Raw genomic sequence first — 13,694 nt, 5'->3', positions numbered from 1 at the left:
ACTTCCACCTCATTTTAGACATAGTTCACTTATATTCAAAACAATTGGGGCGATGAGTAGTGTGAAGAGAATAGTGGTGAGATCACTGACTGTAATATATAAAAAAATGTTTGCCAGAACTTGATGTAATATGGACAGCTTGTTTGAGGAGCAGACTTTGAACTTTAATCGGAAGATCTGCCATAAATCTATCCAGCGCTGCAGTGATATGTCTTTGATACAACAGAAAAAGCACGGAGCTTGTCCTTCAGTATATTTTTCTGCGGTTATAAACGCAAAGCTTTTTTTAATGTTCCTGGGATGTCATCCAACTCATGCTGAGAAAATATAGCACTAAAGGGGGAGCTATGGTGGAGGTTCCACGTTATAATGGGGGTTGGTGAGGTACTTCAGCTGCTGCATTTGTTCTCTTTAACTAGAAAACTGCAGTAATACATAGGATTTATCTTTGTTCTTGGGCTCATATTCTCAGTTATTATTAAAAGTGAGGAACTCGAGTTACTAGCTCCTCTGGGAGTTTGAGGGAAGGAAATTATGATGAAAGTGGGTCCAGGGCCGGCCACAGATTGGACACTTTATTAAATGGACAAGTCCAGTGGATGTCCTGAAATGGATTGCTGTAAGGAGGTATTTCCTGCGGGCGGACAGACTGCTTAGAGTGAGTGATGTGGAGGGCTTTAAAGGCCCTGACAGGCTTCTCCACTCTGTTGTATCTTAAGACTGCTAAAGCTTGCAGTTATCTTGCTGTTTTCCATGTACTCAACAGACTCAGTTGGCTGCCAGTTTAAACCACACTATACTTGAATTTACAGCCCTCATTAAGAAGCAGAGTTTTATTCCCACATTAATATTTCTGAACCCCCTCTGGTGCTGAAGCTTTTTTTTACTTGCTTACTGGGTTCCTGCAAAAAAGGGTCACGAATAACAATTATTGTCATTGTCAATGAAACTACTGACTATTTTTATAATAAATGAAGTGACTGTCTTGTATACAAAATGTCAGAAAATGGTAAAAAAAAAAAATGCCTGTCACAGTTTCTGAGAGACCAAGGTGACATTTCAGATTTCAGTCCAAAACCCAAAGATATTCAATTTACAACCATGTAAAACAGAGAAAGAAAGCGAATCTTCACATTAAAGAAGCTGGTACCAGTGATTTGTACTTAGTCAATGACTCAAACAATTAATCAAAATTGTTGTTGTTGAAATTTCAACCTTCAACATCAGTTCATCTATACTCACAGCACTGTTTTAAAATTGTGTCATCACACTTAACTTTTTTTCTACTTCTGTGTGAAGTGATGACACATCATCATGCGTCACTGATTATTTTGGACTCTGAGGCTTCTTTTTTCTCAACAGAGTGACTGCGACCGGCTGTCCGAAGCTTACGACCGATAGAAGAGGTTTTATTATCGCTGCTTGTGTTTAAACCATTTGGCTTTCCCAATCGACGCTTGTTGCTTCACAGATGTGCATCTGCATTGGTGGGAGTGTATTGGAGAAAATATTTAGGCAATGGGGGAATGGAGAATGGCTGGATGTAAAGTGCTGCTGCAGTGTATAAGCATGTGGTTGTGCCTTTTAGTGTATACATATGGTTCAGTACATGTGAGTGTTTGTGACTATATCTGCATCTTGGCCTCGGGGCAGCCTGAGTGGGAACATGATTGATGACTTGTGTACTGCAGTGAAAGTCTTAAATTAAAGCAAAATGGAGTTTAGAACATGTGACTTCATCAGACCTGCTTAGCCAGCGTGAGGTTAATGAAATGTGGCAAGCTCTTCTCTTTCAGCTCAGACCATGCATTTCATTCCACAATAAGATCTTTGCTCGACCGTGTCAGTGCACTCAGCTGCCATCATTGTGAGTGAACACACACTGGATGATTTGCTGTAACTGAGCTCATTGTGGCACTATTAAGAGAGTGTGGTCATGCTTTATCTACATGCAGTGTTTTACAGGGATGTCAGACTGTGTCAGATCTGCCTGCACTGGAGGAATACTCCTCTTCAGGACATTGTATTGCTATGTGTACCACAGATACAGTACTAAAATGTATATAGTAATTTTTAAAAAGTACTGTGGTAATAGAGTTTTGAAAATATTACAGCTTTTTGAATTAAAGAAAAAAATTAAATATGCAAATGCAAGTGTTGGCTATAGTTAACCTGCATCTGTCTTTAGGAAAAAAAATCTTTGAAGAGCTACAACTAATGATTGTTTTGATCATTGAATGAACATATTATTTTTTATGATTAATCAATCAATTGTTGAGTCCATGGATTGTCAAAAAGTACTGAACAATGCCTGTCACAATTTGCCAATGTGAAATCTTCGGATATCTTTTTTTTGTTCTACCAGAAGAGAGAAGAAAATCAACAAATCCTCACATAGGGGAGGCTGGAACCCATAGAACATGTAGAATTAATTTTTTTCAGTTTTTGCTTAAAATGACATCAAGCAACTGTCAAAATAGTTGATTGTTTTGCAGTCGACTGATTGTTTCTGCTCTAATTCTTGCATTAGTCTACTTAAGTACTGAAATTGTTTTGCACTGTGAGGAGTGTATGATTATGGGTTTAGAACGGCTGATCTTTAGGAACTGCTGCTGTTTTTCTGTCTTATCAGCTACTTAGTTCCAGTCAGTTGCAGCTGCCTGGCCTACCAGCGGTAAATCAATCCCTTATTTGTTACGTAAAAGAACAACAGCAGGTTTTTAGGCCCTGAGAGATAGAATTGTGAGCCAAAAGTGCACGGGTCACCAACAATTGCAGTTTCCTGTCATAGCTTTTGCATACCAATCATGTGGCCGTGACAGACACTGTATGGTTATCTCAAGGTTATCCTGGCTTATCTTGCCTTCTGGGGAATGCAGAGGCCTCTCTCCAGCATCATTCGGATCTTTCAGATGTGGAAATTCTTTCCCTGCATTATCCCATGCATCTTCCCTCCAACCACGCATAGTGCTGACAACACTTTATTAGATTATAAGTCAGACTTTCTTGCCAGTATGAACTATTTGTCTATTTCCTCCTAACAATATGAGCTGCTGTACTGTTTCAGAGTGTGCTTTAATGTGAAGAATATGTTCAGATGCTCGTTAGTAACCGTCCAGTTTCTTATGGGATGTGTTAGCCAGTCTGGCAATGTGTTAATTGTGTGCAATCATGTGAACCCAGCACTGTTAGCATGCATATGTGTGTATATGCTCTCTCAGGTGTCTTATAATGCGGTAATGGTTCTCTTACCCCCATCAGGAAAGCAGTAATGAACTCAATCAGGTGTGTGTAACACCACCCTCCCACCTGCTCAAAACCTGCTGGGACAGGGGCTCATGGAATGCACAGGAAGTCAGATGAACCCCAGGGGTCCTCTTTGTCTATTCAGCTTTTCCTGAACTGCCTCAGGTGAGCACAACGCTTCGTTTGATCAGGAACTCACTGTCACTGCTGGCCCCAACTCAAACAGCTTCTGTGAGAGACAGTATCAGTACTGTGGGATATTTAATATGTATTTTATGAGCATGCCTTTGCATTTTTGTCACGGTTCTCAGAAAAGGTACCCAAGAAGACAACTCAGGAGGCAGATGTGAATGAAAGAGTCCTTCCTTAGAAAAAAAACCCCAGAAGGATACAAAAATCCAAGCAGGCAAACAAAGTACAAAGGGCCAGTTGGCAAAGCTGAAAAAAATCACAGGCAAGGTCAAAAAAATTATCAGATCATTAGAGGCATGCAAAGAACAGAATGCTGGAAGGCTTAGATACATTGCACAAGTACTCCAGTTCCAGCTGGCAATAAAATGCATTTTGGGTGATCGGATTGCAATAGGATAGACCTTTACCACACAAAAGTGCAGGTGTAAATGCTCCCAAGATTTATTGAGGACAGACTGTGATCGGTTTGGCCAAACCACCTCCAATGGTGGTCAGGGATTCATTGTGAGGACACTGGACACATGTGTAAATGCAGTTGCTCTGTCAGTCTGCACACAACAACTACATGGGTGGAAATATGTAATCATGTGTGACTGCTCCAAACGAGCGTGGTAGCAGGTAGGCAGCTAGCAGCCATTAGCCACTAAATTTATGAAGCAGTCCTCTCCTCTGTTCTCAACTATGTCTTGTGGATGGAGTGAAGATGAGACCAAGTGTCTGCTTTCAATTTGGTCTGGCAAAAGTATACTAGCGAAACTTGCAATTTGTATCACAACTGAGCCATTTATGAAGCAATGGCTCAGCAAATGGTTGTGAACAGCTGCAGTGCCAATGAAAAATAAAACACATAAAACTGGCGTAGAGAAAAGCCAAGGACATCGTAGATGGCTACCATCTTTGTCTATTGCTCTCCTTCCACAGTTTTTATTTGTTGCTGTTGTTTCATTTGAACCTGTGCAAATGAGGGGAGGATATGACATGAGCCGGACAGAGCGATCGGATCTTAAGAGGAACACAGTGTGGACACTGGAGACATATTAATACCAGGTTTAATTCATACCTGGATACAAGATTTATTTTAATGCCAGGTGTAATGGGAGTCAAAGAAACCTGGCAGATGGCAAGTGGAAACAGACTAGTATATATACTTAGGGAGCTACCGAGGGATTGGGGAACAGGTGAGGAGGTGAGTGGGGAGGAGCAGATCAGGTGATTCTAGTGGTGGGAAAGGTGGGAGTGGCCGGGTCTGAACCCAGCAGAATTAGAACATGCATGCACAAACAACTGAATGAATGAAAGGATGAATGAGTGGACAGAAACTCAAAACCATGGCTGGTTTGAGTGTACTTGATATGAATGCTAAAGCTGGAAATGTGGAGGAAAGCCAACATGATATTCCTCGACAGAGTCCGAGGAAAGAAGTTGGGCGGCAGTGACTTCTCACCTCACTGTTGAATGTACATAGAGCTATCATGCATCTGTAGTTTTGAATGGTCTCTGTGTACTATGAAGCGTGTGTGTGTAACGTTAGAGCTTTGGCCTGAGAGAGGAAGCCGACACAGGCTGGTCTATGTTATTCCAGGGATTATCAATGGTTGCCGCTGTGTCAGGCCTCACTGCCTCTCACAACTCCAAGAACTATATAGTATGAGTGTGTAAGTGTGTGTGTGTGTGTGTGTGTGTGTGTGTGTGTGTGTGTCTGTGTATTATATTACATCTACATGCTGCATATGTGCTTGTGTCTTGCAATATGAGATTATTTGTGCTTATCCAGAGTTTTTTATAAGGAAACTGTTGGCGCACAGTGAGAAATCAAGAGCTAGGAATGATTCAGATGATGGAGTTGGGGGATTACAAACTGATCAAAAACAGAGAAAAGGAGAATCTGAGATAAGTCGCTCTGAAAGACTTGAAAGAATGTCATAGCCAGACTGGAAGACATATCCTCTGTCAGTGTCTCTAGTGGGTGAGCCTGCTTTATTTAGACTTAACTGTATGCGCCTTGTTTTTTGTATGAAACTGGCCACAATGAGGAGACTATATGTGTCCAGAGGGTGTGAAAACATTCCTGTTATCACTATGGAAAACTCTCCCAGCTGTCATCAGATGGGGGAAATATTATGAGTCTGTCTGCAGGCAAGTGTGTGTTACTCTGGGACAATCTTGCTATGTTTATTTTCTGAAACAGTAGACGTTTAGCTTCCACATCACACAGACCAGGATCCCTTAGCCACAGCAGCGACCTCACTACTGTTTCCGCATGTGGATGAGTTTGGGGAAAGTGAAGAGTGCACATGTATGTGTATATGTATGAGTGTGTGTGTGTGTGTGTGTGTGTGTGTTTATGTGAATGTGACAGAGAGAGAGAGAGTAAAGGTTTCGTTTTCATGAGTGTGTGTATGAAGCAGAGGAGAATGACTTTCGGGATTAACTGGGGATCAGAAGATGATGAATATAATTACAACAACATGGAAAACCTAATGTTAAAACCACAAAATTGACAAGATTACCTATGTTTGTTTAGTCTAAACCAGCTGAGGAATCAGTCACTGTATATGCTTTGCGTTCTGTCCTTGGAGGCAACATATTGCAGTCATAAAGAAGTCATAATTAAGTCGAATGTCAATATTATTACTGTGTATACTTCTCATTATGTAGAGTCAATTACTTTCCATTGTTTAGTTCAAATGTTTCACCCAGAGTCACTCCTCAGAGATTTGTTATGTTTGAAATAATACAATCAACAAACAATCCTATGGCTGTTTACTTATTAGATCAATATTTCAGATTTACAAAAAGTGATCTGGAGACATAGTGGACTGATTTCCCAGGTTTGGCCTATGACTGTAAGGTAATGTGTTATTTGCTCATCTGTTGTCATGGAATTTTCCTTTGTTAGGCTCAATTTGATAGATCAAAGCAACAGTAGTTGGAGTGCAGCCACAGAATTTAGGAGATTAATGGTAGACAGAAGGAAAGTGCTTATGCTCTGTAATTGTTAAATGATGATTTTGTCGGAAAAAGGAAAACAGGGAAAATGAAATGTCAAAAACACAGCCTCTCTTGGTTACTGTCCCTGCTCTGTTGATATTGGGCTTTGTGCTGATGGATGGCGTCAGCACCAAGCAGTAGTGTAGTTCTCTGGCCTGTCGTACGGGTGATCTATCAGGTCCCATCAAAACAAAATGACACTGTCGACTTCCCCCTCGTGCACACAGAAAGCATCAGGTCACACTCAGAAGCAACACACAAATACACATTCGCAGGGACATACACACAAAAACAGAGAAAAAAAAAAAGGTAAACGGAGCTTCCAGATGACTATCTACCCCAGGCTCTCAGGTTACAGGAACAAATATTCCAAAGCAGCATTTTCGTCTTAGTTTTTCCTCTCTGTGATTTCTTCACAGTTTGGAGACCTGTCACATTTTTCCACTAGACTACAGAGTTATTGTAGGTCAGTCTTCTTTTTCAAAAAGTGATACTTTAAAACCTTCAGTGCAGCATTTGGGCCTCAGATAATCATCTGATATAACAGATAATTATTTCAGAAGGTCCAGAGTGTCCTAAACACACTGTCATAACTCCCTCAGCTCACTGGAGAACATCACATATTTAGTGGTTTAGCAAATTAGTATGCTTAAAACTAACTTCTGCCTGACGTGGTAAACTAGTCAATTGTTGTAAAGGTTTGGCTTCACAAAGATAAAAACATACAGGATTGGGTGGATTGATATGTTTTACACTGCATTAATCCTGGTATTCAATATATTGGACATGCTAAAAGAAACAAATTGAAAAAAAAATCTATCTAGTCTAAAAAAAAAAAGAAATAAATTTAAGTGAAAAAAAAATCTGATCTGAAAGGGTTAAGTTTTATTGTACATGGAGGCATGTGTCCTCTAACCAAACAAAGACTCTGTTACAGTGGTGCTGATGCCGTAGATCCTGAACCTTTATGAGTGTGCTGAAAGGCCCGCTGGTGGGAGGGTGTACAGATGGATGGTGGTCAGTGGAGGCTACTGGGCAGATGGTGGAAGGCCCTCCTGTGGGAAGCAAGGAGTAATAATGAGGGCTATAGATCAGAGGGCCTTTGAAGGGGCAGGGCGTGACCCGGCTATGTAAACTGGGGCAATGGGTGATGGATGCCATAAAAAGCACTACTGTTGCTGATAGTAAAGTCAATCTCCACTCTTTGTGTGGAGTTTGTCATGATATTGTATTTTTATCTCATTTTACAGTATCCTTGTATCATTCTTTTCCGCTGTATGTTTAGGGTTTCCTTCCTATACCAAGCACTCAATTCAACTGAGCTCTGAGTATAGCACCCATCATTTCTCAAGCGTACACTCACCATAACCCTGACAAACAAATAAACATCACTACTACATGTAAGTTACCTCCAGCCATGACTGTATCACAGTCACCGTCACAGTCAAAATCACCTGGACCATCTTTTGAAATAGGAGAAAAAAAGAATAATTGTTGGCTTTCACTTTATCTATACATCATGTGCTGCCTAATTTGACGCTTCAGGGACAGAAAATTAGGTCACAGCCCTGACAATTCTCAGACAGGTGGAGCCAGACACCAGGTGGGTTTGTCAGTTTATTCTTTTTGAGTCCAAACTCCCAACATTATTCCTCTTTCTACCCTCTAACTTTCTCCTCTTGATTTCCTTTTAATATGACTCTTTCAAAAACACCTGATTGTGAAGACATCCAAAAGTTGAGCAGCCAGAAATCTGGCAATGCATCTCAGTATTCATCCCCAGTTTACTGTAAAAGTCTTTGTCTCCTCCAAATCAAGCGCCCATCCCTGTGATCACAGCCAGCGTCTTAACAGTAGCCATGTGTCCTGAAGTGCACTTTGTGGCTGCGTGTTCACATACACTCAAACTGTATATGCACACTCTACACACACTTGGAGTCATTAGGATAGAATCATCACAGCTCTTTAAAAATTTGGCCCCTGAGCCAGTAACAGGATGAGTGCCCAGAGGGCTCAAAGAGGACCAAGTTCTGTTGACTGCACATCTAAGACCTTGTCATTTGTCTTCAAGAAAAAATTTATTTCAGACTGACACACTTAAATTATGTACAATAAATGTAGGATTTAGTCTTCACTAAATGTTGTTTTTTTATTTCTAAATATGAAAAGAACCATTGAATCCACCGGTGTTTAAAATAATAATGAAATAAAGGAAATTTTAATGGATAATAAAATAATATAAAATCGATGTTTTTATTTACACAAATCAGTAATAAAAAGATACAGGAGAGAATCTGAAACCAAATTACTGTTTGCAGTGTGATCACTCGATCCTGTTTCTGGTGCTTAATCTGAAGCTCATTGTCTCTTACTTTTCTTGTGATTTGCTCCAACCAAAGGTTTTCTGTGACAATTTGTAAAAACACAAAACCCCAAAAGTTTAGCCTTAACTAAATATTATCTTTTCAACACCACTCTAAGCGTTAGTGTTAATAAATAAGTAAAATGAATCCTCTCGGTTGAATGTGTTTTCAACAGTGGGGTCACACAAGAGAATGAAAATTGTGTTTTTAATCCTTTTTGATTTCTTACAAAGAGTCAGAGCACCGCAATTAATAGTTGAGGCAAATTGTTTACTAGACTTTGCAGATATTAGTGGGGAGAGTTTGTGTGTCTTCCCCCCTGCCCTTGGCAGTTATTATGTCCATATGTTGTGGATTAGATTCCTGGTGGGGTGGAGGGGTTTGAGGGGTTGACACCAGAGGAGCATTTACCTGACTTAAATAGCCTCTTTTACATGCCTGCCTTAAGAAATTGTTTGTTTAATCTATTGTAATTGCCTTTAACTTTTCCTGCCAAATGTGAGAAAAAGCTGGAAACCTAAAGCTCAGTCTGTCTCTGACTGTGAGTGCCGCTTTAGAGCTCTCTGGACGTTCTTTTGCTGATGGGGAACTATTTAAAGGCCCCACTTGCTTTTAAACGTAAAGCAGTGTAGCTACCCATAGAGTTCTGCAAACACATCACTCCTTACAATAAACATGTTCTAGCAAAGAAGAAAGCAAGAGGTGCAAATGAATGCAAAGACAAATATCCTGACAACTAATTTTTACCTCACATAAGTATATGCCACAGATGTTAAGTATAGGTCTTTAGTTGTACAAACTGTCTCTGACTTCAGTCTTTTTGACTGGAGTTGCATTACACTTCACTTCACCACTCTACTCCCTCATCTAAACCTCCTCTGTTTATGTTATTATTAGTGCCACTGATGTTTCATTGATTGATTGCCGACATTGCTTATTATACCTAACAACATGCTTAATATAATGTTATTCATTTGTGTTTCATTTCTCCCATCACAGTTGTTTCATTGTATAAACAGGATAACATACTAATATACTGTGTGTCTGAACACCAAATCCCAGGTGTTTTTGCACATACATATTTTTTCATCACAAAATAAAATATCCAACATTTGACAAATCAGACAAACTAAATTATTTACACTTATTTTGAAATGAATAAGACTACAAAATTTGACTCTGATATTTTAAAGACATTTTATAATGAAAGAAATACTGAAAGTATTTCTAATTGAATTGTAATTGTAATTGAAAGTATGTATCTTTCTTAACCATTTTTTGATTAAGACTTTCTCTTTGTAGAGTACCATATAAGAGAACACTTTTAATACTGTACAATGTATGCTTTCCTTGTGCACCCACCCTCCACTCACATTTCCTGCTGTGTAAATATTCATGTTCATTCCGGTAAATTCTCATGTTATTTATCCTTTCTCTTTTCATTAATTTCACTCCACTTTCTGGCAATTAGCACCTTTTAATGTCAATGCGATTTTATCACCTAGGAGAAAAAATCCAGGGCTCAGGACTGTGTGGGAGCCTGAACACTCGGAAAATGACACAGTGTGCCACAAAAAATATTGAATATCAAATGGAAATACAGACTTTCTTGTTTTCATTTTCATGTGTCTCTCTTTTCTCTTATTTCTCTTTTACTCCATTGCTTTTATGCTATTTCGTTTTTGAACATGTTTCTGGCGGCGGCTTGCTCTCTGACTGGAACAGATGTTGTGCTTGGATTGTCATGGCATTGTTCTGGTGCGACTGCAACAGTATGTGCGAGTACATTCAGTGGTTGTGGTGAAAGTGAATCTTCTTCCCTACAGTTTCTCCTCATTTGTGATGAGGACCTTAAAGAACAAGGTTAGGGGAGGTTGTATCCAGCCCACCCTGTCTGTCTCTGTGTGTGGACCGAGCTCCATGTGGATCATGCCATGTGTGTGTGGGTGTGGATACTCCTGCCTGAGTAAACACGTCCTGGCCAAATCACAGTGTACAGTATGGTCAGGAGGTGATGGTCGGTTGACTCTTTGATCACTGATTTATCTGGGATACAGATGTTTGGTTTACTAGAAATTTAGCTCATCTGTTCCCTTTCAAAAGACAGAAAAACCAATTCAGAGACTACAAATAAAAGCAATTGAAACTGAAAAGATCTCTTACTGTTAAATGACATCTGTCACACAGTTTCACTGATTGCAGGGGCTTCCTACAGGCCTCCGCACTGCATGTTGTTTCTTGTATAAAGAAACATCTTGTGAAGCAGCGTTATATTTTTTTGTATAATATTCTATGACATGAATTACTGGATTTAAAATAATTGTTCAACATTTTGGGAAATATCCTTATTTTCTGTCCTGTTGAGAGTTACATCAGAAGATTATTACCTCTCTGATGTCTGTACGCTAAATATGAATGTACTACCAGCAGCTGCTTAGTTTAGTGCACCAGTGCCTCTGAAGCTCACCAACAAACATATTTTATCTGTTTTGTTTAATCTATACAAACGTTGAAGAATAAAACGAGAGGTTATGTGCCCAGATGCCGTAGTTATTTTTTTTTTGGGGGGGGGGGGGGGGCAGATTTTTTTACCTTTGAACTAAGCTAGGCTAACTGTCTCCCCTGTTACAAGTGTTTATGCTAAGCTAAGAAAACCGGCTGCTGGCATTTGCTTCATATCTATACCTAGGAGAGTGGTGTTGATCTTCCCATCCAATGCTCATCAAAAAAGTTGAGCTGACTGGGAGAAGTAGAGACATTAAGGCAAAAGGGAAGAATATATTAGCAATGGCATAATAGTAGGCTAAAATGTATCATTCTGCATTTCTGTCTTTGTACTTTATTACTGTACACAGAATGTCAGTCGATCCATGATTAGAGGGGAGCATATACCACAGTATCCACCATGCTTTGACTGCACTCAGATAGACCACAGACTATACAGTGTACTGTATGTGGTTTATAGAGATCTGATTATAGCCCCTTTTACTGTAAACTATGATAAACACAAATTCAAAAGCTCCGAGGCCCCTTCTGACAAGATACGTGTGCAGCGATCAAGACTCTCTGTTTTGATGATATTGAAAAAATGCGTGTTTACAACAGAGCCAGTCGAAACTGTACTGTGATTACTGGTGGGGACGGTTGGTATGTTGGGTGATCAAGAGACGTTAAAGGGCACATAGTTCAGTCCGAGCATAACATCTTTTAAGGTTCCCTTGTGAGATTTATTAGCAGTAGATAAGGCTATAGCCATCTGCAGCCACACTCACTTTGCTCAGCCAGCCAACGCTGATCTGCCGCCAAAGCACACAGAACGATACATTCCTTAATGTGTCTGGCAGGAGAGAGAGAGAGTGAGAGAGAGAGAGAGAGAGAGAGAAAGAGAGAGAGATGGAGAGAGAGAGGGAGAGAACACATGAGAGAGTTTTGTAGGGTCATGTTATGAATCTTTTTATAAATCTGTTTTTCTTTTTCTTCCAGCCCACATTTCTATTTGCAGGTTAAAAGGTGAGACATCTACTACTGGTGTGTGCCCACAGACAGCCAAATAAACTACCTCATTATCCTACACGCCTGAACCTTTATGAGGAGGGGGAGAGGAAGCTGTGAAGGGGAAGAAGTGGGTCATGATAGCATTTTAATCACAGCTAATAGTGAGGATACTAATGAGACTGTGGGTCTGTGAAAACAGCCCCCTGAGATCACTGGAGGTGACATGCCACTGTAGCAACACACACACACACACACACACACACGCACACACTGCACATTCTGCATTACAAGAAAAACAGTGATACCATTGGTTAATAGGGAAAATCCTATTTGTGTGTCACCTGCAAACACCTGACAATATGCACATAGTAAGTACAAATGTCCAAACACTATTACAAATACACACACATACACACACACACACACACACACACACACACACACACACACACACACACACACACACACACACACACACACACTTACATCTTGAAGTAATTGGCCAGTTGCAGTGAAACAGCTGGGCCATGGTCTGTGTTGTTGCCAGTGGATGTGGCTTGCTGTGAGTCTGCTCTCTGCTGGACAGATCTGCTATGATGTGAAGTGAACAGAGCAGGTAGTGGCCTCCTCTGCTGTCTCCCTCTTCTCTCAACTCCTGTTTATTTTCTAAATATAGCCAAAGACATTCGTAAATGTCAGCTCAGCCATTTATCTAGGGCTGGAACAAGTCAAATGAAGACACAGTCAAGGCCTTTCTTCCCAGGTTAGTTAAGGATTCATGCATCCAAAGCCCTTTTTTGTCCAGAGGGAACATGAGATTCAGGATCTCTGCAGTGATGTTGATTTCAAACAGCAGAATGAACTTTCCGCCTTAGTAAATGTTATCCAAAACTACAGTCAGTATATTATTACACTTTTTTTCCAGCATCTGCATTGCAAGTTGTGTTTTCAATTCCATAAAATGTTGTGCAGTTAATTTTACATGATATTTAGCGGTACAGAGACCACTTAGATTCTATCGTATTCTTAATCCCCCCATGGACTGGATGTCTCTTCTACAGATTATTGAAGTGGAGTAAGTAACATAATACTGGGATAAAAGAAGCCCATGGAGGTTTTTAATAGACTGTTTTTGAAAAATGGAACTTTATTGCTGCTGGAGCAAAATTAATTATTTGTTGGCATTCAGTAGTACGAGAACAAGCAAATGAAATGTTCAAACTGTGGGAAAGGATCACAATTTATACACTTGTATTGACAAACCCATTAATAATGCAATAATAAGTAGCTAGTTTATAAACTCTGTAAGTGAGTGCTCAACTTACTATTGGTTATTTTATTGCTCTCGAATTAAAAGTGCTCTCCCTAAATCCAACCTTAACCTCCTTCTGGCACTTGACCACACAG

At 40.0% G+C, this 13,694-nt stretch overlaps 1 protein-coding gene across 8 annotated transcripts in view; it reads left to right on the top strand.

Annotated features, from left to right (window-relative positions):
• The window catches only part of znf469 (zinc finger protein 469), a 181,108-nt gene that overhangs the window by 68,362 nt on the left and 99,052 nt on the right, over positions 1–13,694 (top strand). The window contains exon 5 of one of the 8 annotated variants that reach the window (XR_011694240.1): positions 3,262–4,900. The exons of the other annotated variants lie outside the window; for them this stretch is intronic. The gene's annotated coding sequence lies outside the window, so the exon portion shown is untranslated. Of the gene's footprint in view, positions 1–3,261; positions 4,901–13,694 lie in introns of those variants that run through there. 8 annotated transcript variants of the gene reach the window in all.

The sequence above is a fragment of the Trachinotus anak genome, unplaced genomic scaffold (assembly GCF_046630095.1).
Source record: "Trachinotus anak isolate AG129_WGS33_773 ecotype Australia unplaced genomic scaffold, CSIRO_AGI_Tana_v1 ptg000002l, whole genome shotgun sequence".
Taxonomy (NCBI): Eukaryota; Metazoa; Chordata; class Actinopteri; order Carangiformes; family Carangidae; genus Trachinotus; species Trachinotus anak.
The sequence above is the reverse complement of the archived record's forward strand: the minus strand, read 5'-3'. Positions and strand labels throughout refer to the sequence as shown.